This window comes from Lissotriton helveticus, chromosome 5_1 (assembly GCF_964261635.1).
Source record: "Lissotriton helveticus chromosome 5_1, aLisHel1.1, whole genome shotgun sequence".
Lineage (NCBI taxonomy): Eukaryota > Metazoa > Chordata > Amphibia > Caudata > Salamandridae > Lissotriton > Lissotriton helveticus.
In genome coordinates, this window is record NC_136065.1 from 1,233,752,737 (window position 1) to 1,233,780,138 (window position 27,402).

The 27,402-nt window shown below is 42.0% G+C and overlaps 1 long non-coding RNA gene across 2 annotated transcripts in view; it reads left to right on the forward strand.

Moving 5' to 3' along the window:
* Nucleotides 1-8,881: 8,881 nt before the first annotated feature.
* The window catches only part of LOC144755241 (uncharacterized), a 122,432-nt gene continuing 103,911 nt past the window's right edge, over nt 8,882-27,402 (forward strand). Inside the window, exon 1 of one of the 2 annotated variants that reach the window (XR_013594859.1) lies at nt 8,882-9,197. This is a non-coding gene — a long non-coding RNA (uncharacterized LOC144755241). The remainder of the gene's footprint in view (nt 9,198-27,402) is intronic. The other variant, XR_013594860.1, reaches the window with a different exon arrangement.

The following is a 27,402-nucleotide window of genomic DNA, read 5'->3' on the forward strand; positions in this document are numbered from 1 at the left end:
ATAACGTAAATGATATACATTACCCATTAAGATCTCTTGGGCTGTAAAAGAGGTAAATCATTAAATAAATTCCCTTGTTTGGAAGCAAGGGGCTTGTAAATAAGTCCATTGGTCTAATAAACGTTGCCTGTCTTCTGTGCTCTTTTGATAATATTGTATTAGAACTAACTCTAAAAGCCCTCAAAAGACTTCTTTGTGCTTTGGAAAAATACGAAGAGGAACATTTTCGAAAAATAAATATATCCAAGGGTAAAGTTATGACCATTAGAAGGAAGGGGGTCAAAGTCAGGCAAAACTTTAATTGGTTCTTGGGGGTAAGTTAAGATGGAAGTTGCACATTTTTTTCATATCTGGGTAAGATCTTTTCAAGCAATTGTCTGAATAAAGAACATATGAACCATTATAATGCCTTAATTGTCCCAGGCCTCTGCTATTCATTGATGGTATAGGTGTTCTGTGAAAAGTCATTTTGCACAAGTCTCATCGGTGTACAAGGTAAAATAAAACTGCCCACACTGAGTTAAGCCTGTGAAGTAATATACACGGAGGGCTGGACCTTGTTTGAGACAGTAGAAGTGCGTCTATGGTGTCAAATTTGCAATTTGAACTCTTTGGCTTTCTTGTCTGCTCCTCAACTTGAATTTGAAATACCCGCCACAGCTGCGTTCACTATGGCAGCTTTTTGAGGTGGGGGAACAGTTTGCTGGGAATGGAAATGGGTTCTAGTTTCGCTGCATTAAAGCACATTTTCCATAGTATGAAAGAAAGAAGTGTACTTTATTCGTCCCATACAAAAGAATTGGAAATTATCAAGATTGTCCAGAGTGGTGATTTATATTTTCCAAAACCTTTTTGTAAAACTTTTTGTAAAAAAAATCATTGTACATAGTGAGTAGGAAAAGGGATATTCTATTCAGTTTACAGCAAGTGAGGAATTAGATCATAATGGAAAGTAGCATCTGTAAAAATACCCAACCCTATCTCCTTTGGAAACTCTCACATGGTGCTCAGAGAATCATCTTGTTATTAATATTTACATTTGTTTTCTCTGTGAGTTATCACAGGAATATGGGAAGCTATTCTGCAGGATGAGAAGTTTTTGATGTTTGCCCTAACCATGTTCAAGAATTAAAGCAAGTCATTTTTGTATGCACATCCCTTGATTCTGCACATCGCCACTTTTTGAGACCGATCTTCATGAATCATAACATAACTTCTGTAGTTGAGGCTTGTCAATGTTTATTCGCTCTCCCAACTGAAATGGCTTGTGAAAACATTTTCAACTTTTTAAAATGTTTTTAGGTGTGTTTTAATCTTCTATGTATATGTGCAATGGCCCCTTGCACTTTATTCTGATTAGCACCAACGTACAAACTTTATTATGTAGTTGTATGTTTTATTAGCACTCTACATGCTGTAATCTATGGAATGGACTGAACATGTGTAATCCTTCTTGCAGTCATACGTCCTTATAGCATTTTATCTATCTCAAACAAACTATTTTGCGCATTTGCACTTTTACCTCAGAGTGTACTGTATTTTGTATTGGTTCTGCGCATATGCACAATGTAAGGCTCAGTACCTTACTATGGATTGTATTGCACTATACTTTTTATTCATTCATATTTGGTTTCTTTATGGGCATGTATATGTAATTTTGTAATAATCAAAAACACAAGAGGGTCCCTGGAATCAGATATTAGGGGAGGAGGCAGGGAAAATACAATAATCAAACACAAGAGGACCCCCCCTAACTCTAGATATATATTGAAGGCAAAAAGCTCTAAACTATAAAGAGTCTCACGGTCCCACACAGAGAATTATTTGAAAAACATATCTATTTATTATAATTTTTTGAATTTTTCATTTGTAGATTCAGCAATCATAATGACATGAATATATGTACAAATTCTATTTACATAACAAGTTATATGCGACACATCCCTCTCATACCCTCATAGCAACCACCAATCACCCCCATCCAAACCATCATCAGTCATACCAATTCACAATATATACAAACAGTTAATAAAAATTATATATATATACACCATAAGAGACAGTTAACACAAATATAGCAAGGAACAAAACAGAACAGAGCGCCGACGCGCGTTTTGGAACAGGACCGATATTGACCAATCCTTCGTCAGGGCGCAAATAATTATATATAATCTCTTCTGTAATAAATCAGAACAAAATACTCGGATCACTGAAAGAATATCGACGGACAGAATATCGACCATCAAAAATATCGTTGAGAAAATATCGACAGTCAAAATATCGAGTTTCTATCTACAAACAGGTAAGTACAAAAATATCGAGTTAAAAATATCGTTTACAAAAATATAGTTGTAAAAAATATCGTATTTACAAAAAACAGTGTTAAATTAAATTAATATTAATAATTAATTACTAAAACATACTTAAAATTACTTAAATTAACTTATAATAATTAAATAATTAATTTAACTTATAATAATTAAATAATTAATGAAAGTTAAATAAATATTTTTTTATTTCATATTTATTAAACATATATATATAGTAATAAAATATAATAAAATAATACCCAAAAACTGAAAACTGACCCTGAACCCTAAAAATACCCCTTTACCCAAAAACTGAAAACTGACCCTGAACCCTAAAAATACCCCTTTACCCAAAAACTGAAAACTGACCCTGAACCCTAAAAATACCCCTTTACCCAAAAACCCAAAACTGACCCTGAACCCTAAAAATAAAAACGATATTACTTCACTTACCTTAAAAACGATATTACTTCACTTACCTTAAAAACGATATTTTGGCTGTCTATATTCTGTCCTGTCGATATTTTCTCCAAACGATATTTTGGAGTCGATATTATGTCCAAACGATATTTTGGAGTCGATATTATGTCTGTGCACCAAAATACTCAATACAGTGAATGTAAACAGTTAGATTCAGGGCTGCCACTTCAATTCATAATGTTCAGTCTGAAGACAGTATCTGCGGGGACAGTAAGACATACCGTAAATATGGCCATTAATAATGATAAAAAGTTGCTGGAATAAGAGAAGCTAAAATAGAAAGAAGTTGAAAATTATAACAAGGGTTTGAAAAAATGATATATGAAAATACACCAAGTTAGAACCGTGTGCAGGTAATACAGGAAATCATGTGCATAGTGAAAGAAAAAGGAGAAAGGGTAAACCATCAATTGTCCAGATATAATCCCGTGCAAAAGAATAAAAGAAAAAATACTTTAAAAGAAAAGATGCAGATGGCTGCCACCATGTAATCAAAGACATAATAAAAATTCCATAAGTTGATATGTCCCAATTCCAAGGCGCAAACTCAAGCAGAGTACAGACACATACCCTTCTTGACAGATACGATAGAGCATAGAATCAAAGGTTCGGGGACAGGAAGTTACCCCTAGGACTTGGAGACACTCTAAAAAACAAAAGAATTAGTTAATAGAGCAATTGTCCTATAGCGAATTTGAAGACACAGATGCTCCTATGTACTTCCAAAGTCACGGGAGATACCAATTAAGGGGTGATCAGCCTGAGCCGAAGAGTCCTATGCCAATAAGTTAGTCTTGCCTATATCGGAGGTCTAGCTCCTATCTAGATGTAATGAAGCGTACATTTCTGTCTGTTACCTCCAAGGAGGGCCATTCACGTCAGGCTAACTACACATAATGCCGATGTTGTACTCACCAAAATAAACGCAAAGATGAGTATGGACAAGATGTGGGTCAGGGAAAACAGGATATATCTCGCCTGACCGAATATGTGTCCACAGATAGGCTGTACCAGATAATCACGGATAAATACACCTCCCGGTCTAAAGGGGGCAGGGAAAATGGAGATTGTATATTATTAGATGTAAAAGAAGGCCATCCTCGTTATAATTAACTTCGATCAAACGAAAAATACACAGGACACAAGGGTCGCTACCTACCGAGCCGGGTACGAGCCCCGGGCAGTCTTCTTAACACCGAAGTGCCGACTTCTTAACACCGAAGTGCAGACATTTTCATAAGTAGGTCGAAATTAATGCAAGTGGGTACATCCAATCGCTGGGCTACGGAATTACAGAAATCAAAAACAAAAGTAGGTGATAGAACCAAGCGGGGATTCAGCGGCACAATTCATCTAGAGGAATTCCAGGTAAAAGATCCTTACCGGCTGAAGTAAGCGCGTCCCGCATATATCAAGTCGTCACTATCCACCTCACGGGCCTGATCAAGCAAGGAGTCAGACGAAAGGCAAAGTTTAAATATGCCATACCCCGCTCAAATTAGATTGCAAACACCTGGGGGCCGGCAATGCGTCCGCGCAATAATGATACTAGAAAGAGGACTGTGTTAAAGGTGTAGACGAGGCGGCGCTCGACGGTGCCGTGATGGAAATAGATGAATTACTGCACTACCCTTACTACGAGTCTCACAATAAAAATACATAAATCAGGCCCCAACACAGAGGACCAACTGTCACATCCAAAACACTTCGTCCTACGAAAGGTTTCATTGCAGGTGAATGAATTATTGCCTTATATTTGAAAACATAAAAACATTGTTCAATATAACAATATGAGCACAAGCATGTTTTCAGTTTAAAGCGCCTATACATTTCAGTTCATTAGCTCAAAGGGCCTGTGCGGCTTGTAAACTGCACAACAATGACTGCTTGTTAGTGAAGCGAGTCCAGCAGCCCATTAGATCCCCACACAGGTGGAAGTACACAGGCAGGCCCCAGTGCACATTGGCCACCGGCCGTCCACGGTCACGCCATTGCTGCAGGCCATCGCACTCCAGAGCCTCCAGAGGAGTTCCAAAGAATGCATCTGTCAATTGGGCACCACTCCGCTCATGGCCCCTCAATCAGGAACTAGTGGACACCGCCGCTGCTGCTAGCATGCAGCCTCACCCTCTGTGCTGGGGTTGACTACCCTCCTATGCCTGTCCTTGCAGGGGAGAAGTCAGCGCTGGAGTACGCCGGCTGCTGACTGCTGAGGCTGAGTTGAGGTGTCTGCTACTGTGGTTGGGTGCCGTCAACTCCGCTTCGCAGCGTAGGCAGAGTTTTTGACAAACTCCACCCTCCAAGTGGAGGGCGGAGTCGCAAAAACTCTGTGAACTCCGCTGACCAAGCGTAGTTAGCCACCCACTTTTAACAAATAGCCATTGGATGATGTCCCAGTGAAGCCGTTGACTTTTTCCAGGAAAGCTCTGAGCGGAGGAAGTCAGTGTTTGGCACCCAAGGAAGGTCCTTCGTCGTCTGATGCCTTTGGCACTTTTGCTCAGTGAAAATTTCTACCTTCGTACTTAGAAACTTTTTGGGAAGTCAGGATCCTTTCAGCACGTTAAAACAAAAAGTTGAGTCTGACTGGCAGTGCAATGCGGAAAGCTGAGGCTCGGTGTCAGTCCAGTAGTAGTTTCTGGTTTGTTTTGGAAAAACCCTTGTATAAGTCCCAGCTTTTAGGGTTAGACAGGAGGAATACACTCTGACTCCTATCCAAGGGTCCTTAGGGCAAAAGGTGGGGCAGGACTCACTCCAGGGGAAGCCACCATCCGGGTCCAGAGCAAGTCCAGTTAAGACTGGTTAGCTGGGCTCTTCAGGAAGGTGGACTTTTTGCAGATTTTTTGACCCTGGAGCTTAACAAAAGGCTAGCCAATTAGCCCTTGGGATCCACTCTTTTGTTGTGGGTTCCAGTGGGAGTTCTTCCGGCCCTTTGGGTTTTCTCCACAGGTTACAGTGTGTGCAGGCCTCTTTCTGAAGTCCAAAGGGTGGTTCAGCAAGTGTAGGTCTTCTGTCTTCTTCAGGTCCAGTGGTGCTTTGAAGAAGTTATCCAGGTAGACCACTTTTATGCCAGGCACTAGCTTGTTGGTGGGGGAAATTTGGGGGTCTGGCTTTAAACAATCCCACAGTGCTATACTCTACCAAAATCAAACATGGCAGAAATATTCTTCCCTTCCTCAAAGTCCTGGACATACCATCTACCGGTGACAGTTCTGGATTGACTCTGAAAAGCTACTAAAGCCTTTAGGCAGGAAAATGCCAACTTTTTTAAAGTGACATTTTACAAATAGTAGATTAAAATCCCACTTGACCATCAGATAGTATTTTAAATTCCTATCAAATTCTTCATGGTTCTAGCTATCGTGAACGTATGCATTTTATGGTGTTGCAATATAACTCAGTGCAGGAATGAGCGGCAGTGATAGTAAGCAAAACATATGCAGTGTTTGATTTATTGGCTGCTATTGAAGAAAACTGATTTGCATTTTGCAGAGTGGTTGAGGCTACCACAGAAACAGAATTTCACTGAAGACTTTAAACATGTTTGTCTGTTTATGATTTTTATTGGGAATGTAAGTTATTTTTAATGGAGTTAATATATATTGTGGAAAATGAGAACGGGCCCAAATTGTGATGCACTGAGCGTAAGAAAGTACTTCATTGAGTGTGTATGAATGTGCTTCAAAGTACCCGTGAGTGACACAGCTTCTTCTGGGTCTATTCTTGTTGCAGGTAGAACCAGTACACCAACAACTGGTAAGAATAGTGGGGCATATTATCAACAACTAGCGATAAAGAAGCTTAGCGACATTTCTTTTATCGCCAAGCATTGCCGGATTTTATCGCAGAGATAACGTGCTTTTTGCAACGTTTTTCTCCATAGCGATAAAATAACCGGCGATAACGGCGAAATGCGTGAATATCGCTGGAAAACCAGCGATATTCACGCATCATCGCCAATAGGGTCTTATCCAGAATATCCACCTCCCATTGGATATAATGGCTAAGAACTTGTCTGAGCAGGCGTTAGTTTTTAGCGATAAGCGCTTAGCGCGAATTTTTTTATCGCTGCGCCTGCCTTGCTAATAGGTGATAGCGACATTAGCGACTGCTTTCAGTCGCTAACTGGTTGGGTACGCCCACTTTGCATGTCATTACCGATAAATATCGCTGACAAGCAAAGCGGCCCAATCCGCTTTGCGGCCGAAAACGGTCGCAAAAGAGGCGATCATTTAATTTAATGTTTTTTACTCATTTCTTTGGCTTGAATTGTTGAGAACAATATCATCGTACGAATAGGTAAAGAATTCCAAGAGCACTGCTGTATCAGAAAGAGGTAGGAGAGGGCACCATCTATTCTCATATGTTAAAATCTATGTAATGTTTCATGAGCACTACTTTATAAGGTCTCCCTGATGAGAGGGCAGCCCCTCCACCGCCACGTAAAGAGGTACCTATCGCAAAGGAACTTATGATCATCTTCACCAAACCCACTAGTTGTTCCTAAGTTTCATAACACAGGACTGGAGGCTATGGACGTTCAACATGCTCAGCGAAGCTTTGGAAGTGTAGAGAAATTGAACAGAGAGGGACTGGGATAAGGAAATGAGAAGTTGAGCCGGTAACGGATTGGTGCTTAACTGACTGAGACATCCTTCCAGCAAGCTGCAGTTTTCTAGCATTCTGTAAGAGGTTAGAATATTGCTTTCCAGACTTGGACATCCAATCTTACATATGGAAGTCCCCCGTTAAAGAATGGTCCAGGTTGGACTACGGCAACGTCCTCTATTTGGGCACCGATAAAGCCTCTTTACACCGGCTACAGGTCATCCAGAACGCTGCTGCTCGCCTTCTTTTTCACCTGCCTAGATCTGCCTTTGCTTCTCCTCTGCTTCACCAACTTCACTGGCTTAAAATCAATAAGCGTATTGAGTTCAAGACCCTTTGCTACATGGGGCCTTGCTCCTTCTTACATTCAAAATCTACTTACACTTTATGCTCTGACTCAACAGCTGCACTCTTCTAGCCTTTCATTGTTTTTCAGTTCCCAGGTTCCAGCTCGTCTGTATGAGGGGTCACTCCTTCTCCTGTCTGAGCCCCAGGCTCTTGAATGACCTTCTGATTGACCTTAGAAACTGTCAGTCTCTATTGGCCTTTGTAATAGCTTAAAGACATTGCTGTTTAGTGACTTCGTTTGATTACCCTTGATCTTTGCCCTTTTATCTCTATCTAGCGGTATCGGCCTTCACATGTCTAGTGCCGGGAGACCTTGTTGGGTAGCTGTGCGCTTTATAAGTGTAATAATAATAATAATAATAATAATATTAATAATAATAATAATAAGTACAGCCTATGATAGTTTTTTCTATATACAGTTAGTGAAGTTTAGTCCAAATAAACTGAGACACAAGTACTGAGCAAAAACCTACAGTCTGAGTCCTCAGTGGAGGTAAAAAAAGAGAGTTTAAATCAGACAAAAAATCTAGTAGAACAGAAGAACCAGTTGGATCGTTAAAAATATGTTACCTATACGTTGTTATTCAAATTATGTTCTATTAGTATCTTTACTTCATGATTTGTACAAATGAAGGCGTATTCACGGTGCTCATATGGCATCACCTTTCTAGGAATCATGAGTTACCTGGTCAGGAGTTGTCCTTCTGCACTGTTCTTTGAATCATTCTGACCTGGTTTCTGCATAGCCTTTCTATTACTATGTGTAAAGTACCTGCTAATACTGTACATGAAAGAGACTCGGAAAGTAGTATTGATTTCGGTATCAGTTGTGGCATAAGAGGATATCAGGAGAGTGGAAAAATGTTCTTGACTATAAAAAAAAATGTAAATTACGTAACCTTCATGGAACTTTGTAAAGTGTATAAAGAAAGATACTTATTGTCACTATATGGTAATGCCACTAGTCTTTTACTATTAGGTGTTCGCCAGTGCTCACATTTCCAGGCAATTCCTCATCATCGAAGATCTCAGAGGTTCATTGTGATGAGAGTAGAAAAGCTCTTGCTTGAAGATTTGATTTCTGAATCCAAACAAGTTTTTAAGAATTAAAAGTCGTGTTATATTTCAATTTCTTTCATTGTATTTCCCAGTTCGACTTGTAAATGGCACAAACAGATGTGAGGGTCGTGTTGAGGTCTATCAAGGCTCCACCTGGGGCACAGTGTGTGACGACTTCTGGGACCTCAATGATACAAACGTTGTGCAGAGAACTGGACTGCGGATCAGCGGTGTCCGCTCCAGAGAATGCCCTCTATGGACAGGGCTACGGATCCATCCTCCTGGACGACGTGAACTGCGGAGAAGATGAAGAGGCGCTGTGGACGTGTCCTCACAGAGGGATGGGTGTGCATGACTGCGGACACCAAGAGGATGCCAGCGTCATCTGCTCAAGAGGTGAGTGTCCATCCCACTTGGAAGAGAAGACTTAGTCCGCAACCTGAAAGCAATTGGTATATGTATTTTGTGACTACATCAGTGCAGGACAGAATTACATTTTCAAATTCACTATGTTTCCTGAAAAGCCGCAATGAAGAGTAGCTTCAAATACAGGTCAGGATTCCCAATTTAGCAGTTTCAAGTTTTCTACATTTATGCTTTGAAAAATTAGCCAAAGGCACACCTGGTAATTACTGTTGCAAAATTTCATAAAGAAAATATCTTCAGTGAATAGTTTCATTCATGTCATATTCTCTTTCAGGAATTTAGGTGGGAAAGGGAGGGTGTCTCTGTTTTAAATATCAAATGCATGATCAGTGTTTGAATCTGTGCAGTCCTGCGCTACTGCATAATGTAAATATATGCCGCTTCATTCCTATTTCCAACCTCTGGGGGTACTGGGTGCTGTCTACTATGCCTCCACTTCTTATTTGTAGGAAAATCAAAGTTACATTGAACTACTTAATGACACTAGCAAACAACAATCTAGTGAATTCGTATAGCAGTCTCTAAGAAAAAGTTACTATAATATAGGATGCTGGCATGTCTCACTAATATAAATGATTGCCAGTCCCTCTGATGCCTGCATCCTATCTTCCATAGGTTTCCCACTCTAATCCAAATTAGCTGGGTTAATTCCTAAGGTAGTTAGACAATGTCATAAAATGCATATGGAATAAATTGCCTCTCATGCCCTTCCCATGAATGTGCATTTTCTGAATAGGGTTCTTGGTTTGCATCCCTGTAAAGTAACCTACCAGAGTTAGGATCACCTGTGACGTCTCAAGTAGTTGTGGGCAATGCTTTGAACATTGTGCTCAAAGTTGGGAAAAAAACAGTAAGTTGACAATTCATGAAAGCGGGCCAAGTTTCCAAAAATCACCTCACCCCACTGAGCAAACTTTAGCCCAAATGGTCAACCTTATGTGAGGAGTTCTCGCAGGGACATCTTAAGGATTTTGGGGGCCCTGGGCCAAACATATTTTGGGGGTCCCTGTTCAGAATAGCTTTGAATTCATGATTCAATTTGAGCCCCTGTTTCCCACACAGTTTCCGCTTCCTCAGCTGCATTAGCGATCCAGTTTGCATCATAGGCATTAACCTATATATTCTTGATGTAAACGACGCGCGCAGCTGGCAGCGGTAGAATTTTGTGTTTCCTGCCCTGCTAGTAGGTTTTTAATACTTTTTAAATTGTATATGTGTGGCTGAATTACTGTGTGCTTTCTAACAATTTCTCCTACCTACTGGCATTTGCACTTGATTCTTCTTGCCTACACCTACTTAGCTGCTCTGATGCGCATATCGCTTTTCCTCCAGTACTGGTCCACCTTGGCTGATATGCCGATTGTGCGGAGGGCCTAAAAGTCCTAAACTGGGTGGCAAAAAGACACCACCAAGTTGTGCTTCTGGGCTTGAGTGGGCCCCAGGCTCTGAGGGATCCTGCCGCAGGGTAGGATCAATGCAGATTATCAGAAGCGGTCAATAAACCGCCGATAATTACCCTAAGATGCAGACTCATGGGGCAAACATATATTGAAACCACTGGACCATAATAGGTTGACCTTTTTTACGCTTCACCTGGGGCCCACTCAAGCCCAGAAGCACAACTTGGTGGTGTCTTTTTGCCACCCAGTTTAGGACTTTTAGGTATACAACATTTATTCAGAATTGAGTATTGTTAGTAGGGACATACATAGGTCCTGATGAGTAAGCAGGAGGGGACTGCTTATGAAACATGTCATGTCGACCAAGTAGCTAACACATTTGGTTCTACTTTTTTATAAACCCTTTTTTACTGTTCCCAGCTAGGGAAGTCAATAAATATTTTTTTCTACTAGCCAGGGAATCTGTAAACCCCTATTGTACTATCACTACACTTCAATCGGTCCCTACTCCCACTCTTCACTAACTACTGTCACACCACCCATAACCTATCATCAAATATTTCAGTGCTCCCGCGTAGTGCGTAGGTCGCAGCACGCCCCGCCCCGTAGAGGGACGGGAAGACCCCTATGATGAAGCATGACACTATGGGATTCATAGTGTGTGACGGGTATTTTAAAAGCACATAGTGCTCTCCTTTTTTCCACTCGCAAAGAGAGCTTATATCACAACCTTTAGACACTTAGGGCCAGATGTAGGTGGCCAATTACCGGTCGGTAACGGCCGAATTCGGCCGTTACCGACCGGTAATTGGATTTTGAGATGTAGGGGGCAAAAAGCAGGCATTTTCGGTAATTTTACCGAATCGGTATAATGTAGGTGCCAAGTTGCACATTGACACAGGGCTTTGAAAATCGGTATTTTACCATGCAATACAATTGCATGGTAAAATACCGATGCAGGTGTACATGCACATCTGTGCATGTACACCTGTGCCATATGGCACACATACATGCCCTTAGGGCATGTTTGTGTGCCACATGGCACACAAGCCTAAAACAGGGGTGCCAGAGGGTGTCAAAGTGACACCCCCTGCACCCTTGCTAAAATCGGTATTTACCGATTCTGTAATTACAGAATCGGTATTGCCCATTGATTCCTATGGGCTTCACAGCCCATAGGAATCAATAGGAAATACCGATTCGGTATTTCCAGATTCGGTAAATACCGAATCTTAACGATTCGGTATTTCCACATCTGGAAATACCTACATCTCCCCCCTTCATATTTACCACTTCTTAAATACCGAATCGGTAAAATTCGGTATTTAAGAAGTGGTAAATATGAATTACCTACATCTGGCCCCTAGTCTTCACTCTATAGTAAAAAAACAATAAAATACTCACTTTTTTACATTTGATAGAATCCTTTTAGTTATCTACTACGTTTAGGAGGGTGATTCTATCACTACTGCCTCTGCTCTTCCTCATTTGTTTTTTGGATAGTAACATTAGCATATCCTGTTCTATTATATCAATAGCAGATGATACAATGCTGTCCATTGAATAAATTCTGGAGGACAGAGTTGTTAACCCATTGTCCACTACAGATAGTGATTTTTCCAAATTAATACGATCAATTTCTCGTATTTTTTCCGCAGTTTCAATTTGCGTTACTTTCCAAGCTTCGTTGTAAGCAGCATATATACCGGCGTATATGAAACGTTTTTGATGCTGTTTGCGAGGTCCCAATTTGAAATCTCGTAAGTCAGCACCTTCTTTAAGTAAAATCAAGTGTTGTTTAATTTCAGGTAGTGTGGATTTCTGTAGCCATTCGAGGCATAGTTTTCCTACACTGTATGTTGTAATAATCCCTGGATGTAGTCTCTGGGAATATCTTGGGTCTGGCCTGTTTTGTTTGAACCCCTGTTTGTTGTTCAGGAATCTATCTTGACAGTTATTAGTGTCTGTGGGCCAGATCAAACATTTTTTCCAATCAGGATTAGTTCTGTTTTGGTGTAAAATATGGGATACGTCTATCTCCACATCTGTAGTGCTATTACTATCAGGTATGGGCTTTGGTATAGACGGTTTGTTTTAGTCCTTTCTCTTGGCTAGGCCAAGACAGGTTGTTTGTTGAATGGTGTCATTGAGGAACATTATTTGTTCTGGGATCATGCAGGCTCTGAATAATGATTCTAAACCTTGTACCTGCCAGTCTTTTGTACCCCAGACAGTTTTTGTCTCAAGGTTGTTTTTCCAAAATTCAAAACCAAATGTAGACATTTTTTCCTAAAATTTTGTAGAATATATCAATTTAGTATTTGTCAACATGTTTTTCATTCCTGTCTTATTCATCATTTTAAAATAAAACGTTTCTGGATCAGTTGTATTAAACCCTGGGAAGTATGGGAATTTCTCATAAAATGTTTTCGAGCAGCCTTTTGGCGGTGTCAGACAATGTTCCCATTGATTGTAACTAAAAACATTTCTAGGATTAGCAGATTCATGCAAATAGTGATGCCCATAATGATTAAAGCAATACATTTCTTCATAGTTTGATGAACCTTCTAAATAATCATGTTCTGTAAATTTTGCTGACATTTCTAAATCTGACATCATATTATTAATATTTTCAAAGTCCCAATCATCAGAGAAAGTACAAGGTGATACAAAGTCACTTAATGAAATCTTGAACTGATGTGGATATTTCAAGAGTTCAACCGGGCCATAGATGTCGTAATCAGTAGCGTCCCATGCTACACCACCAGGTATAGGAATGCCTGTGATGTTTACTGACGATAGTTCTCTTTTTTCAATGTGAGAGGATCTGTGAGGCTTTAGAGCCAAGTTGATGTTCTGACTTGCTGTGTCCATTGTACTGTATTTTCCATCAATAAATCTTCCCAAGCTTAAAACCAAAATGAGCCAGAGTAGGAGGAAAAGGACACCTAACACAATCCACAATTCAATCCATGGTGAATTCAGATATGATTCTCCAAGTTGATGAAAGAGTTCAGTTATTTTTTCTTTGAAAGTTTTATTTGCTGGATTTTCTTCATGTTCACTTGGATCTTCAGAAAAGTCCTCGAAATTGATGAAGTAGCCAGATGCAGTTCTGTCAATTGTTGGAATAGCTTCCGGATTTTCATTAATCTTTGGATTTGTATAGTCAGAAGCTACCTCATTGTAGATTGGTGTTTCTTGATGAACTGTTGCAATTTGGGTTTCAAGAGACACAAGTTCCATGGCTTTGTTGCATAGTCCTTTTTTATTCACTGCGGGTTTATCAAATGTGATTAGTCTCCCAGTTTGAACCTCTTGAATTGTAGCAAGGTTTGGTCTTCTGCTACTTCTTGGGAGTCCACTGGGCCTACTTTTTATTATTGGCCACATGATTGTGGTTTTACCAGGTCGATTGATACAACTCTGTTCTCCCTTTTACCAGCAATGGGCGGTAGTACTACTGATCTTGTTCCGCTCATAGCTAAGACAGGTACTGCTTTTCTGTAAGAAGGCCTAAATTCCTCCTTCACCGCGATCATTTCTCTGACCAGAACCCCAATCTTTGGAATCCAGACAGGTCTTGCTCTGACAGGTGGTTAATCTTCAGTGGCCGTTGGCTTTAGCTTTGTGTTACTTAGACTTCTTCTTGTTTCATTTAAGTCCTGTAAAACAGCCAAACGATCTTTGATATCAAAGGTTTTTTGTTCCACCACTGAAGTCTGACAATCGAGATCTTTGATGATCATTCTAGTACCAAACAAAAGTTCATACAGAGTGATTCCACCCAGAGAATGTCTTGGCAGATTATTAAGACTACGTTGGACACTTATTAGATGTTTGACCCACCCGTCACCCAAACCTAATACCCTCACTGTTATAGATTACTTTATGTCACGTTTTTTTCTTTCCACTACCACATTTCCCTCAGGATGGAATGGACTAGAGTACCGCAATGCAATGCCCAAGCTGGCCATGGCCTCCTTGTAAGCTCGAGAGCTAAACGCAGGACCATGGTCAGAATGCCAATTGCGTATGTGCCTATAAAGACTCGCAAATCTTTTATAACAGTTCTGGCGTCAGCCGAGCGCAGGGGCCACAGCCAAATGAATCTCGTGCAGGAATCCACTGCGACCATGATATATTTTTAGTTGCCATCCCTTTGAAGGGACCACAGTGGTCCAGGTAAACACATGCTAATGGTTTATCTGAGATTAGAAGGGGTGTCTGTGCAGGTCGTTTCACTGTTGATACTTTCATTCTATGGCATATTTCACATTCTAGAACATAGTTTCTAGTCTGTTTTCTCATGCGTGGCCTCCAATATCTCTGTTTTAATAACGATACAGTGGCGGAAACACCAGCATGTGCAGAAGCGAGTGTGCCGCTAAAATTAGTCCTAACCTGTGTTCCATGTTTGGAATTGCCCTATCCCCCACTCCAGGGATTACAGCAAAAGGAACATTATTCGCATCAGTTTTGTATGAGTACTTTACTGGAAAGCCTTTCGGGAGTGTCTTACCACTGTCTTTTACTGAAGCACTGACAGCTTGCCTTATCTCCCTGTCTATTTTTGTTTTTGACTGGGTAATGGCAGCTACGGAAGCCGTTTGCACAGCTGCCTTCGCGGTCTCATCAGCCAATGAATTCCCTGCAATGTGAACGCATCACCTTGATGACTCAGTGTATGCATCACGTGAGTCTTTTGTAGTTCTTTCTGTAAAAGAACTACTTGTTCCCAAAGCATTTTATGCTTGATTGCGCCACCTTTTGCATCTTTGAAACCATTTGGAACCCAGTTCTGCAAGTATTCATTGTAAGACTGGACGCAATAATACGAATCGCAAACTATTAGTGTGGGGAATTCGCGATCGGTATTTTCAAGCGCCATCTTGAAAGCTTGTAGTTCAGCTCGCTGAGCTGTACAATCTCCAAGTGATTGAGTCTTAGTCACCAGGGGTCTAAATTTTCCTTCATGCCACCGACCTTTAACAATCGCGCACGCAGCACTATATGCTTGTTTACCCCCAACTACGGGCTGTGCTGATCCGTCTGTATATATTATACAGCCGTAATGTTCGAGAGGCAGAGGACATTCATATTCGTATTGGAGAAATTCTTGCGTTTTTAAGTTAGGATCAAATTCGTGTACTACGTCTGATGCAGCAAGATAATGAACCCATTGTATCCATCTCGGATGTAAAGCTTTAGCATTCGGAATGCTGGCTCTTGTTACTGCCTCTAGGGCAGGTACTGGTGTAACGATTATTATACGTTTACCTTGTGCGAGAGCTCTTTCTTTTGCTTCAGCAGTTTGAACCGCAGTCAGAATTTTCTCAGTAGAACTGAATTTCATTTCAGCTTGTGTGTACAAGTGTGATTTATAAGCTATTGGTACCGTTTCTCCCTCATTAGAGGTCAGCTACGTAAATCCGCATCTTCCTGGGATGACTCGGATTACAAGGTTGCGTTCGTTTGCGCATGTTTGCAGTTTTGTTTTAGTTAACATGTTTGTTTGTATTGATCTTAACATTTTTGTGTGATTCTGTGTCCAATTAATTGGTTTGAAATCAGGTTTTATTAATTCGTAGAGAGGTTTACCCCTCTCTGCGTAGTTTAGAATGTAAGTTCTTCCGAAATTCAGGAAACCTAGAATTGATTGTAAGTTTTTCAGCGTTTTTGGAGCTTGGAGTACTGCACACTTCTCTAAGAAGTTGTCTGCTAGGCTTTTGCCTTCACTTGATAACTCATATCCTAAAAATAGGACAGTGAGGTGGGCAATTCGTGACTTTTTAAAGTTGAATTTGTACCCTTCAGATGCGAACCCAAGTATAATAGTGTTCACTCTTTTCAAGTGTGTCTCCAGGTCATCGTCTGTAAGATAGATGTCATCGACATAAGATAATGCCTCATCATTATACATTTGTAGTAATTCTGTTACCCTGGCTGAAAATAATCCTGGGCTGTTCTTGAATCCCTGGGGGAGACGACAGAATTGCCTTGAGGCCCCCATACTGGAGAAAGTGGTCAAGTACATGCTTTCTGGTGCAATGTTTTGACAGAAGAAACCATTTGAAATATCTAATGTCGTTTTATATTTTTTGCGCACAGTGTTATTCATTAGTGCTGCACTGTGTGAGTTTTGTACTGCAATGTTTTGCAACAAGAGTTTAGTTGTCTGTAGTCCAAAACTAGACGATATGAATCGTCTGGTTTGGAGACAGGAAACAAAGGATTGTTCATTTGTGAGGTGCATGCTTCAATCACCCCCTGGCATTCAAGTTGATCTAAGATCTCCCTGACTTGTTTTTTAGCTTCTTGCTTAACAGGATACTGCCTCTGTGCAGTAGGTTGATTTTTTAACTGAATTTTATGGTGAGGAGAATCCTCATCCCATCCCATCCTACATGATTTTTATATAATGCAGGGGCTTGGCCAATGCCCATTTTCTAGTATAAGTGTATTTTTTATGAATTGGAATGTGATTTGAGAAGGCAGGCATAATCATTTCTTCGCCATTTGGGCACTCTCTGACAAACTATGGTGGCCAGTCTTTTTTCTGCTAGCTGGATATCATAGCCTTTTGATAGGTTCTCAAAAGAGACCTCTTATTTTCCTAGTTTTGTCCCCTTCTATACGTAATGTTATTTCATATAATTTATGGGGTACACTAACTCTGGTGTCTGCAGTTTCCACTTGAATGTATTCATTCGTGTCCACTGTCTCCAGAAGATTCATCAGGATCTTGCGAGCTATGGTCACTTCTGCTGCGCTGTCTAGCATTGTCTGGGCCCATTCTCCATTCTTGAGTTGTGTCCTCAGAATCCTCGGCATGTTTTATTTTAATACTGGCTACCTTCTTTTTGGGAAATTATAATTTTTTACTTTGATGAGCAGCTTCCTTGTCTTTGGACTTGACGCGCTCTTCTTTATGTTCTGACCGTCCTCTTCTTTCCGATTTCTGTGAGGAAGTCTGAAAAGATCGAGAGGGACGTGTATCATTATCTTAATATCTGTCAGGTTTTCTTATTTTATCCATATCTCTAACGTTGTATCGTTTTTCAGAGGGCTCCCGTTGTGGAGACTTGCCCCCCCCCCCTTTCTGGAGATCTATTTCTCCGTTGGGGTGACCTTCCTCTGGACTGGAACTGTTTTTCTCTGGGAGTGGTTTGTTTATTACCCTCTCACTTCTTTTTTGGAGTAATGAGATTATTCTTAATAAAGCTCTTTTCAGGATTTTCAGTTACTTGTGGTTTTAGTGGTTTCCCACCCAAACTATCTCTACCTAATTCCTCATAGGATTTTTCAAATATTCTGGCAAGTTCAAAATGTTGTTCTGCTATTTCTGTTTCTTTTAAATTTTGGTGGATCGCCACCGATGCTGCTTCTCCTTTTATGTTGGCTACTAGTGTAGCCGAGACTTGCTTAAAGTATTTCAGTAATTTCATACCTAGATTTAAAGCAGGCTCCGGACTGTATTCATTTTGAATCTGTCTCAGTACGTCTGGTATAACCACCATATACGGAACACCATGTGTTTTTGTGTATATTGACGGAAAGACTGTTCCCCAAGTGTCACTGTCCTCCACATGTGGTGCGATCCCCATTGGTAGACAGATTGTCAGAATTCTGTGTTTTTCATGAGGTGTAGTATCAGGAAATACTGCCTCTATCTGAGTAATTTTTTGAGCTAACCAGAACGGAATTTGTTCCCGTTTCGCGGGTAATTTGCCAATGACCGATTGTATAGTCTGTGGTGTTATTTTATTTGTGTTCCCCTGGTGAGGGGTGTGCTGTGGAATTTTTATTGCTGGTTGGACTGTTCAAGTCCGCCTGACATATTGGACCAATTGTCTATGTATTTTAATTAATTGTTTTAGCTGAACTAAAAGTTCTCCGTTTGACATTCCTTCAATGTCAGGATGTGGTGTGTAGCTGGCTAGAACCGGCCATGTGGCTCCTGGTCTACCTAGTGGACCGAGCCTGGTGATGCGATTTTGATGTTTTAGGGCGCCATTAAACCAGAGCTGATGCTCTTGGTAGGTTAGTAGACTTTCAACGTCCTCGAAAGGAACGTATTTCGTTGGAGATACCCCTACTTTGTAGCAGTGGAAATCGTGTGTCACAGCATTTGCTGCCGGAAAATGTATCCATGAATAGAATACCTCTGTCTGCCGATATTCATGGGCCTCTACCACAAATATAACTGTACCACCTCTTGGTGATACTCCATTATTTATAAGTTTGTAAGTTACACTCTTCCTTACATTGACTGGGATGATTATAGCATCCGGGTCATCTTGCCGGAGACTTGTGTTCTCCGCTAAAAGTTGAGCTACCAAAGCATCTCTTTCTTTGTCGTCGTCTGACATTTTGCTGACAGAAAGTTTGCAGATCAAGTTTCAAGGAAACAAAGATTAGGTGCACAATATTTTAGAACACTGTATCCTTCAACGTTGACTAAACCAAAAACTAATACATAGGATTCGCATCCTACTAAGTTTTGGCGGATATTAACCTTTCACCCACTCCAGACATCTATTGGAGTTTTTACGGGAGAAAGGGGTCTGTGTGAAAAGCACAACCGAGTTACTCTAGTATCTAGCGTTAAATTATCGCCTTACCAATTGTTGGGCGCCATGTAGTGTAGTTCCTATATTCCTAATAGGCTCTGCGCATTGGAATAACATAAATGATAGTTTAGACGTAGGACTTAGGTCGACTGGGACTCTATTGAATATGTTAGACTTAATTATGAATGCCAGCTAGCTCAGAGGTCACTAGAAACTTTCTCGAGTAAACAAGAAGGTGTTAACTTTCCTGAATAGACAAGAAGGGATTAGTTTCTGACAACCGCAGCCATAAACATGACAACTTTGCTCCCTCCAGAATAAGGAGTATACCTCTAGAGTCGCGGAAACAATAGATAGCTATTTCACTCAGTCAATCATGCATGCTTAGTTTCACCAGAAGCGCAGAGAAATAGAGAGACGGACGTTTCAATAAAAGAGGTTATTTATTGAACAGTCTTCTTTCTCATGCAAGAGAAGTGAGTTGCCACAATTGCAATACTTGTTATTAAGTAAAGTGCGTACAGTAAAAGGAGTATTATGAAATAATACTGTAAAAGCATGGTATGGTTTCTGAGCCATACGGTGTTTAAAATAGATAAAATATATACATAGATAAAATCATAACTAAACGTACTTAACTGGTGCTTCTAAGATACGCCTACCCCGGTGTACCTAACCTAAGCCTAGTACGTGGGAAGGAGTAAGTGAGCTGCAGTTTTAGTTAAGATAGTTTTTGCCAAGAATCTGAATCAAGAATTCTCTAAGGGTCTAATCAGCTCCGTACCTTGTTTATAGAATGAAGGAGGTCTTGTATCTCTCTCTCAGGACTCGATCTCCCAGCAACCCGCAAGGGTGACAGGGAAACACTGGAGCTGGATTTCTCGGCAGGAGAAAAGACAGCGTCTCTCTCAGTGCGTCAATGGGAGGGTCGGCTTCGTTCGGCACTTGCTGCAGCATGGCGTCAGGCAAGTAGATAGCCGATCTGCTCCAAACCACCGTGTGTTTTGCTAGGGCAGATGCTGGTATATTTATACCTGGAAGGTGCCGAGTTTGTCGTAAGGTTGGACATAAGACGTCACTAAGAACTCGCAGTTCTTTCAGGACTCCAGGAGTTCTAGGATAAATTAATACAGAAGCAAGGGGAATTCCCGGGCTGCTGGAGGCTTGGTTTGTTTAAGAACACGTTGTGCTTTCTAGGAGTCTATGGGAGTAGCCTTGCCGTATTTGGACTGTATTGGCTATGACATAATATGGGTATGATTCTTATGCCTTTATAAGGATATGATTTGATATAACCACATAAGGGCATACATCGGGAATATTTAAAAAGGGTCCTGGATTCGTTTACAATGAATGGTCTCCCAGGGGTGGCATAATACATGCTGCAGCCCCTTAGAGGCCTTTGGGATACCTAAGCCCTGGAAACATAGTGTACCATATACTAGGGACTTATAAGGGTACCCCAGAATCAAATCTGGAATGTACCTAAAGTACATGCAATCAATTTAGAGGAGAAAGCTGCTTGACTGGGGTCCTAGATAGCAGGATCCCAGTCAGTCTAAGTCTAAAACAGTGAAACATCAGCAAAAACTGAGGGTAACTACAAGAAGCAGATCCCATTCTCCTACATAACCCCCTTACAAACATAAGGACATTAAACTAACCTTGACCAGATGAGTCTTCATGTTCTAAGTGGAAATATCTGGAGTGTCCATCTGAATGGGCATGGTTACTCCCAAGTCCATGTTCCACTGTATAGTCCATCCCCTGTAGGGAAATGGACCACCTCAAAAGTTTAGGGGTTTCACCCTTCATCTGTTTTAGCCTTAAGAGGGGCTTATTGTCTGTCTGAACGATAAAATGAGTGCCAAACACGTATGGCTTCAGCTTCTTCAGAGCCCAAACCACAGCAAAGGCTTCCCTCTCAATAGCTGGCCAACATTTCTCTCTGGGGGTCAACCTTCTGCTAATAAAAGCTACTGGCTGATCCTGACTCTCTTCATTCAGTTGTGCTAACACAGCCCCTACCCCCAACTCAGATGCATCAGTTTGAACAATGAATTGTTTGGAATAGTCTGGACTTTGCAGAATTGGAACAGTGCACATGGCCTGCTTCAGGTCATCAAATGCCTTTTGACAGCTAACTGTCCATTGAACTTTCTTAGGCATTCTTTTGGAAGCTAGATCATTCAAAGGGGTCACTATGGATCCATATCCTTTGACAAACCTCCTATAGTACCCAGTCTGGCCCAAAAAAGCTCTGACCTGAGTCTGGGTGATTGGAGCACCCCAGTCCATGATGGTATGGATTTTGCTCTGCAATGGTTGAACCTGACCTCCACCAACAAGGTGGCCTGGGTATACAACACAACTCTGCCCTATCTGGCACTTGGTGGCCTTGATAGCGAGGCCTGATTTCTACAGGGCCTCCAAAACATTTCTCAGGTGGATGGACCAGGAGATCCTCCCAGGTGGAGCTAAAGACAGTAATATCATCTAGATAAGCTGCACTGTAGGCTTCCAGAACTGTAAGGACTTTATTCACCAACCTTTGAAAAGTGGCAGGTGCATTCTTCATGCCAAAGGGCATTCTTCATGCCAAAGGGCATTCTTATGGAAGCTAGATCATTCAAAGGGGTCACTATGGATCCATATCCTTTGACAAACCTCCTACAGTACCCAGTCTCGCCCAAAAAAGCTCTGACCTGAGTCTGGGTGATTTGAGCACCACAGTCCATGATGGTATGGATTTTGCTCTGCAATGGTTGAACCTGACCTCCACCAACAAGGTGGCCTGGGTATACAACACAACTCTGCCCTATCTGGCACGAGGTGGCCTTGATAGTGAGGCCTGCTTTCTGCAGGGCCTCCAAAACCTTTCTCGGGTGGATGGACCAGGAGATCCTCCCAGGTGGAGCTAAAGACAGAAATATCATCTAGATAAGCTGCACTGTCGGCTTCCAGACCTGTAAGGACTTTATTCACCAACGTTTGAAAAGTGGCAGGTGCATTCTTCATGCCAAAGGGCATCACCACAAATTAGTAGTGCACACTAGGGGTTGAGAATGCTGTTTTTGGCTTTGCATTCTCAGCTTATCTGATTTGCCAGTAGCCAGCTGTCAGGTCAAATGTGCTCAGAAACTTGGCGGCGGCCAAAGTATCTATAAGCTCATCTGCCCTGGGTATTGGATGGGCATAAGTCCTAGTGATTGCATTGAGACCCCTGTAGTCAACACAGAACCTCATGTTTCTCTTTCCATTCTGGATGTGAGGTTTTGGTACCAGACTACTGGGCTAGCCCAAGGGCTATCTGAGGGCTCAATTACTCCTAAATCCATCATCCTCTGGACTTCAGTCCTGATGCATGTATATCTTATTTTTAACAGGTAGACTGTCACCTGTGTCTACTTCATGAGTGCACCAGGTAGTCTGACTTGGAGTCAGTGAGAACATATGTCTGCCTACAATCGGTTTGCTGCTGGCTAGTGAGGCTGTCTGCCAAGGCTACACCATCTACTGAATCATCATCAGGGTTCTGTGAGAGCAGGTCAGGAAGTAGCTAACTCTCTTCCTGCTGTCCCTCAATAGTAGCCATGACAAGCCCATGTCTGCCATGTCAACATGTGGTTGGAGCCTGTTCACATGGAGCTCCCTATGGGGGCTCCTGGGAGTTCTAAGGTCCACCAGATAGGTAACTTCTCCCTTCTGCTCAATGATTGTATAGGGGCCACTCCACTTGGCTTGGAGGGCTGCTAGGGCCACAGGCTCCAACACCCATACTTTCTGTCCTGGCTGATAAACAGTGAAGTAATGATCAAAACAAACTATCTTGGAGCAGGTTGGAAGTTATATGTATAGCACATACTCACAAGTATTCATATCTCAACTACACAGTCATACCTGTACTCCACATACCACATGTCATGAACCCCAAACCAATTGTAAGAACATATATCTATAAAGCAATCAATTAAAAACACATGTTTTTATTATTGCAAACAATTTGTCATAAATAAAATCCTTTCATGATCAATTTAAAAACATCTGTATCGGGTTTATACAATTATACAAAAAATACATTTATATATAAACACAAAAATTCTCAGAGACCATTTGCATATGAAATATTAAAAACATCATCATTTGGTTATTCCATCTGGAATCTATCACAATGTTCCAATGTGCACTAATTAAGTTGGACCACACAAGTTCAAAGAGAAGGCAGGGCAAAAGTATGTCCCATCTACGCCCGAGCTTTTCAATGAGACCTTTAATCATGCCCTTTAGGGTTTTTTTGAATCTCTCAACCAACCCATTGCATTGTGGGTGATAAGGGATAGTTAATTTATAATTTACTCCACACCCCTTCCACATAGCAGTCAAGTAACCTGACATAAAGTTTGCCTCTCTGTCTGATACTACCTCTTTGGGAGAACCCACCCTGGAAAAGATTCCCAGGAAGGCTCTAGCCACAACAGGAGCTGTGGTTGTCCTAAGAGGGATTGCCTCTGGATACCTAGTGAAATGGTCCACCACCACTAGTATAAATCTGTGCCCAGATGCAGTTTGAGGGTCCATGGGGCTAGGAATGTCAATCCCAACCATCTCAAAGGGAACACCCACCACAGGTAGTTGTATCAGGGGGGCCTTTGTAGTACCACCTGCCTTACCACTGGCTTGCAACTGACACAGGAGCGACAACACTCCTTTGTGTCCTCTGATATATGTGGCCAATGAAAGTGAGAAACAAGCCTGTCCCAAGTCTTGTTTTGGCGTAAGTGTCCTGCTAATGGGATATCATGTGCCAGTGTCAATAGGAAGCCCCTTAACTTCAGAGGCATAACCAACCTCCTGGTAGCACCAGGCTTGTGGCCTCTACTCTCTGAGTATAAGAGCCCATCAACCCAGCAGATCCTATGGGATCCACTGGCACTCCCAGCAGCTTCAGCAACAGCTTGCTGTCTGAGGGGTTCAAGAGAGGAGTTGCTCAGCTGCTCCTGACTCAGATCTGCCCTGGAAGGGCCCCCTGTCCCCAAGAACTCAACCTGATCAGGTTCAAGCTTGTCTGGGACAGTTACTTATACAGGACTGAGATCATCTCCCTCAAGAGACTGTTCTGTATTCTGAGGCAGGGGGAAGACACTGCCTTGCCCCTACTGCTCCTTCTCTTGGGATGCACCTGGTCCATTATTCCAGGATCCAGGGCCTGTTCTGGGGAAGACATGTTTGCCTTTGACCTAGTCATAGCAAACACATCTGCAGGGATGCCCAACAAACATTTCTGCATGAGTCCTGAGCTCCACTTCAGCCCAAGCTGAAGTTTCTAAATCATTGCCCACCAAGCATTCAGCAGGGAGGTCTGCACTTACCACAACCTTCTAAAGGCCAGTAACCCCTTCCCAGGTGAAATTCATAACTGCCAAGGAATGATCTGTCCTGACATTGCTTGCATTGGTCACTTGGTATATCTCGCCAAGTATGATTCGCTCAGGGCCACAAGTTGGTTTGTCACCATGGTGACACTTGCACCTGTATCCCTAAATGGCTCCAAAGGAGAGTCACAAGATAGCTGCCCACTGCTCTTGAGGGACCCTCTGTACTTTACAGACCCTCTCTAGTGCAGTTATCCATTTGTGGGTGTCATTCCCACTCTGGTAGGGAAGGACTATCTTGTTCGGGCTGATCATGAGTGTACTCTCTAGGGCTAGGAACACCTTTGCTGCCACAATGGGACTTTAGCCCCAACCTTCTGGAAGCTCTCCGGAGTTCTAGGGATTCCCTGTCTAAGGTCAATTGCTCTCTCTTGAGTCTGAGCTTAGCTCTCTGAAACTCAAGCAGTTGGCACTTCTTATCATTAGAGGATTCTCTTTTATGAGCAGAGATCCCTACAGAAGTACCTGAATGATTAGATTCCCTGGAGGGAGATCTGGATCTTCTAGGTAAATGTTGTATCCTTCCTGGGGGAGTAGAGAGAGGACATGTGTTGTCAGTTTGAATGGTCTCTCAGGGGTGGCAGAATACATGCTGCAGCCCCTGAGAGGCCTTTGGGGTACCTATGCCCTGGGTACATAGTATACCATATACCAGAGACTTATAAGAGTACCCAAGAATCCAATCTGGAGTGTACCTAAAGTACATTCAATCAATTTAGAGGTGAAAGCAGCTTGACTGGGGTCCCGGATAACAGGATCACAGTCACTCTAAGGTAAAAACAGTGAAACATCAGCAAAAAGTGGGGGTAACTAAAAGAAGCAGATCCTACTCTCCTATATATTGTCTGACATATTCCGTATTGCAGAGTCTGATCCTGTCTCAGGTTCACTTTCAGTAGTGTGTGTGATATTAAGAGATGTCGAGCTAGCAGAGGCTCCCCCTGTATCATTTTCCGATGTTTCCTGTACTCGGTAGTGATCATGTGATCATATTTCCTAGCAAATGTAAAAACTCTACCCTGTTTGTAGTCAATCTCATCCCTTTTTTATTTGCAGGCTTTCATTTGCTTTACATCATCCTGATGTTTCTGGATAATCTTATTTAGAATCGTATAGTTCTTTTCAGTAGCTTTTTGAGGTTCAGTTCCCTAATCTCCAATTCTACTGTTAGAATTTCTGTTTGCAGATTTTTATCGTAGCGCTCCGCATTTTCTTTTAGGATGCCATTAATTTCATGGAGTAAGTTCTCAATGCCTTCTCCCATATCATGAGAAGGTCCTCATCCAAATCGTCATATGTGAGCTGGATTTGTGACCCAAGAACCCTCAGGATTTTATTTCTAGTTTTAAATACTGTTTCATTGTGATACCATCCCACCACTTAAAGTTCTCACTTTTGAGTCAATCTAATCTGATTCATTTTTCCTTCAAACCTTCTCTCTGTTGTTGGTTCCCGATACTCAATGAAGTGACTACTGTGTCCTCCTTTGCCAAGTTGCTGAAAAGTTCTTCAGCTATCCTGTCTTAATCCATAGTGCTTAAACTATCCATAAGTTAGTCCCCGTTGGAGCTGCCTGACCAGGTTTTCAGTCAGAAGATGGGGGCAATATTTGTCATTTGTTCTTTATTTTCTTTTTTTCCATAGGCGTGTCTCAGTCAAACGTAATCATATGTATTCAATATGATGTGTAATTCTTCTTGCTTATCCTAAGAGCTTTTCTCTTGCTGTAGGTTATGGGAACCCGATCATGATTGAATATTGATCTTGTATACTCTGTTTACAGAAACAAATAAGGTAGGATCAGCTAGAAGAATTACACAGCAGTCCCAGATTCAGCTCCAGCAATGTCCTGGGGTGCCCACCTTGGGACATTGCAGTTTGCTATGGCTTGGCAAGAGCACCGCTGACTACAAGCCAGAGCAAACTCTCTGCTTTCAGTGAATAAGAACAAAAAATGCTCTTGCCTGCTGAAAGCAGAGCATGTCAGTTTCCCTGCCCGCAATCAAGCGAGCAGGGAAACAGACATTGCTTTGAAATGCAGCTCCCTGGGTCTTAAAGAAATGTATAGTCCCAGAGAAGGCTCCCCCGTGGTCCCCAACGGAGAGGCCAGGACCCAGGGGATGGTGTCCTGGGGCCGAACTTGGCCCAGGGAGGGAGCTGTGTGTTTTAAAGGGTCAGGCCAAGGGTGACGGCATTCCCTGAACCCAAAATGCTCCAGGGAAAGGGGAGCACGTGGACCCCATTAAAAAAAGGAGTTTTCAGCACTCTGCCTCCTGGCCCTCTCCTGGTTGGGGGATGAATTTCCCTTGGCTGCTGATGGTTATTAGGGGCCAACAAGACCTCCTTTTACCTCCAGTTAGCTCCACACAGGCGGATTAATGAGATGTGGTCAGAGGACACATCCACTTTATCCACCACTATGCAAATGCACCTTTCAGTGCACTGCTGATGGGGGGGATGAGGTCCCCTTGCCTGCTGAGGGCCTCAGGACTAAAGTGGACTTCTTCCCCCAAAGAGTAGTGTGCCAGGAGGCACATTTGCAGAGTGATGGAGAAAGGGGGACAGCCTCTGATGAGCTCTCAGCAATCTACCTGTATACCGGACATAACAGGAGTGCTAGTTGGCCCCCAAAGACCCTCAAGAGCCAAGGGGACTTCTTCCCCCAACTAGTAGTGCACCATGAGGCATCTTTGCAGAATGGAGGAGAAAGGGGGTGTCGCCACTGGAGAGATTTTAGTAAACTAACTGTATAGGACTTGCTGGCAGTAAC